The sequence below is a fragment of the Petaurus breviceps genome, unplaced genomic scaffold (genome assembly GCF_028583685.1).
Source record: "Petaurus breviceps papuanus isolate PSGF00001 unplaced genomic scaffold, PetGlider_PUasm1.0 126, whole genome shotgun sequence".
NCBI lineage: Eukaryota > Metazoa > Chordata > Mammalia > Diprotodontia > Petauridae > Petaurus > Petaurus breviceps.
Window position 1 is genome coordinate 29,918,401 of NW_027185655.1, and position 4,284 is coordinate 29,922,684.

Below are 4,284 nucleotides of genomic sequence, written 5' to 3' on the forward strand. Positions count from 1 at the left end.
AATTATATCAGCCACTCACATGTCTGATCCCAGTGTTGATCCTCATGGAAGCTTTACTTGGTCTATTTCCACCTGGAACTAGTTCATGCATCCTTAGTAAAAGGAAGCTTAACTGATTGATCCCAAGTTCTCATCATACTTAGGCCAGACTTAGCATGGACACCCAATCTGCTTAACTCACTGTATTTAGAAATCTAGAACTCAAGGGATCTACCAGCTTTGGCCTCCCTGGTAGCAGGGATTGTAGGCATTTGCCACCATGCCTGCCAGCATATGCTTATTATTGCTCAGAGGTATGCATATTGCATTCCTTAATAAAATACTCACTCTTTGATGGCAGGGATTATTTAATTTTTACATTTTTTCCCAGTATTTATCATAATTTATCATAATCTCTTCAATATAATAAATGATAAATTTGTTGATTTCAACTGACCTGAATGTTAGTCAATAGAAGACAGTGAGTAAGTAAAGTAAGTGAATAAGTAAGGTAAAAAGTAAATAAGTAAACAAGTAAAAGAAAGGAAAAGGAATTGTCTTAACAGGAAAGTTAGGGGCAGGGCAGCCAAAAATCTGGAAAGTCCTTGAGAATGGACCCTGTGATGGACTGTGTGACATTTGTCCAAGCAAAGTTTGGAGAGGCTCATTCCCAACTTGGTAGAGAGGAACTGACCTTCATCATAGTGATAGCTTGATCTCCAAAGTCCCATTCCTGTTCTGCAATTTTATGAGGTCATATAGCGTCAGCTGCTCAGCGTGAAGACGTGTGGACCACATCCCATCCATCATCCACAGGATATTCCAGAAAAGTGAATTCTTTTCACTGCAATGTGCCCGTCTTCAGATGTCAGTTAGGTGGTTAATCCTTTGATGCATCCTCCCCGAGAAGAACCTGACCTCCTCTACTCTAACCAAGCAGTCTTATGGCAAAGCAATTAGATTTTTCCCTTGAAGACATTTTCCTTTAAGTCCTGTGTAAACAGTTGATGGGACTTCATTATTTTCTCTGCAGGAAGCCCTGTTTCCATACCAAGTGTGCATTTATTTCCAAAATATCTCTCTACTGATAGATAACTTTTTAATAAAACTTGGTTGAATGGATCTAATTTTTGTGACCTGCTAGCAACTAGCACAAAGCAGAATAAAGCTTAGTGTTTTTGTTTTAGGAAGCTGCTGACCTTGTTGCCTTGTTGCCCAGATAATAATCCGGGATTTAGCAAAATCTAGTTGAAAAAAAATATTGACATATGAGACAAGAGCCTTAGTTGAATGCTATCATCACTACTGGGTAATTGTGTAATCCATGAAAAATCACTTAAACTATCTCTACAATGGATTAATCATCTGTAAAATAGGGATAAAGGTACTTGTTCCAATATGAGAGGCAGACCTGGACTCAAGAAGATACATCTTCCTAAATTCAAATCTGGCTTCAGATATTTACTAGCTGTATGACCCTGAGCAAGTCACTTAGCCCTGTTTATCTTAATTTCCTCATCTATAGAATGAGCTGGAAAATGAAATGGCAATCCACTCTCCAAATGGGGTCATGGAAAGTTGGACAAGACCAAAAATGACTGAACAACAACAATAAAATGATGATGATGATGATAAGGTAGAGATAGGGCCAAGACCTTGTGATTTCATTGACATATGGACCTCCTAGATTGAGAAATTCCTTCTACCAGTTCAGGTTGATACCTTTATTCTATAACTTAGAGTGTTAAATGATTGTCTTAGGGCAGCAGTGTAGAAAAAAAAAACTGGCTCTGGTATCCAATAATTTATGTTCAAATCTTGCCTTTCTTCCTTTCTGGAAAAGTCTCTTAGCCTCTCAGGTTGCAGATGAGCAAAGACAAGCACAAGATGGCCCCCAAGGTCACTTTTAACTTTAGACCAACAGTTCTCAAAATATGGACTGGCCCCCTGGGAGTTCCTGAGACCCTCTCAGGCGTTCATGAAGTTAAAACTATTTTCATACTAATATTAAGACTTTTGGATTTCTAACATGGTAAATTTTGATAGCTAGAACCCACAAAAGCCACAGTTCTTTGAGGTTCTCAATAGATTTTTAGCACATCAAGGGATACTGAGACCATAATGTTTGAGAACCACTGCCCTAGAGCAATGATCCTATAACTTGCACACAGAGAGCCCATACATGTCAGGGGTAGGATTTGAACTCTGTCCTCCCTCAGAGGCTAGCTTTCTATCATACCCCTCTGCTTCTCTTTACTACCAAATTGTGTTATTTACTACCAAATTGTGTTTCAGTTGTGTATGACTCTGCGACACATTTGAGGTTTTCTTGGCAAAGATTTTGAAGTGGTTTGCAATTTCCTTCTCCAGCTTATTTTACAGATGAAGAAATTAAGGTGAAGGCTTAAATGACTTTTCTAGGGTCACACAGTTAATAAATATTTGAGGCCAGATTTAAACTCATGTCTACCTGGCTCCAGGTCTGACACTCTATCCATGGCACTGACTTGCTGCTCTCTGACCCTATATTTACAGGGAAACAGATTGCTTTGAAATATTGTATGTAGTTTTTTTTTTAAGAAAATAAGTTTTAATCATTTAACCTTTCTCCCTTATCATGTTAATTAAACTATGTTCCTCTACATCATCATTTCTTAACAGTTTCTTGAGATTAAAGAAAACAGTTTATTTTAAACAAGAAGTTTATTTAAACAACAAGATGTTTGACTCGAAGGGAAAAGTATCTAGGATCAATTTCTTTATAATAATTTATCCCTACTGAGAGACAGAGATTGCCCTACATATAATGGCTACATACAAAAAAGTTATAAAATCATCCTTGGTTTTACAATGATAAAAGAGAAATATTGAAATTATCCAAACAAGTTATGCTAGGATTTTTTGTGTGTGTGTTTTTTTGTTATTAAACAGTGAGAGCAAAATAACTTACTGTAATATAAAGATAAAAGTTGAATGAGCATGCCACTAATGGAGAAGAGTTTGTTTTTATCCTCCCCATCTCCATTTGATGTTGATTAAAACATACCATAGGCCATTTAGTTAAAAAAATACTCATTATGCCTGTGCACATATACCAGTTACTTTATGTACGATAGAGGAATGGAGAAGGGCATCAAAGAAGAGAGAAAACCATACTGCGGTAGTCGGGACATGGATGAACCAAATCTTAGTTTTCTAATTGTGAAGGTATTGTTTTCCTTGGGAGCACAGTTCTGGAGTAGAGTTGTAGATTGCTTTTTAGTAAGCACCTCCTGTCTGCTGCCGAAATACATCAATTGTATCTTCATCCTCCATTTCCAACTGTGCAGCTGTGTCTGTTTCATTGATTGGTTGCCCATCAGATTGGAATCTGATCTGCCTCATTGACAAACCCTGTCATTCACAATAGGCTTTCATTAGTTTACTAAGTGGTGTGTGCCTCTTAATCTTAAATTGCACCACCAAACCATCTTGCCCTGCCACCTTCAAATTAATATGGTCTTTGTTTTCAGTCTTTATTCCTTCCTTGGGCTTTTCATCTGCCATGGAGAGTATGCCACCTCAGCCACCACTTCACAAAAGAAGCACCAGAATGGTCCATTCCAAGGGAATGGAGGGAGAAGCAGCAGAAGCAGGAGCAGGAGAAGGAGGAGGAAGATGATGTTGTGGTGATGGTGAAGAAGAGGAGAAAAAGGAGGAGGAGGATGTGGAGGAAGAGGAGGATGTCACCCAGAATTTTCTGGAACTGATTAACAAGCACAAGCCCGTTCTATTGGGGGGCAATATTGAGATGTTGGCTCTGCTAAGAGTAGGTAGTACATTGGGTACATATGTTATGGGTTGGAAGCTTTGATCTAAATTTCACTTTCCTCCTATATTCCACACTTCTCTGCTACAGTGGGAGTTTCTGAGAACATTCTTAATGTATAGTAACCTCCAATTTTGGAGGCAGAATATCTGGGGAAGATAGTGTAGGGAAAAAGTCCTCTCCCCAATGGACAAATTGATGGTTTATCACCCCTAGCATCATAACAGTAAATACATCAGTTAACAATTTTCCCTTCCTTCTGCAATGGGTAAGTAGTTGGCCCTACTTCTAAATCTAGAATTTTAGGAGAAAAGTGAAAGCTTTCCTAGGTAAAATTTTTGTCCTTTGGATAAATTCAGATAATCTCATAGAATAAAATTGTTGTCATTACCATATCATTTGGGGAATTAGAAAGGACCTCAATAGATGAGGTAGTACAACCATTTCATTTTATAGATGAGGAAACTGAGTCCCAAGGTCCCACAGCTTAAAGTGTC

General features: G+C 38.1%; 1 pseudogene; it reads right to left on the reverse strand.

Annotated features, from left to right (window-relative positions):
• Positions 1-3,237: 3,237 nt before the first annotated feature.
• Positions 3,238-3,525, reverse strand: LOC138169770 (small ubiquitin-related modifier 2 pseudogene; annotated as a pseudogene).
• Between the last annotated feature and the right edge of the window lie 759 nt (positions 3,526-4,284).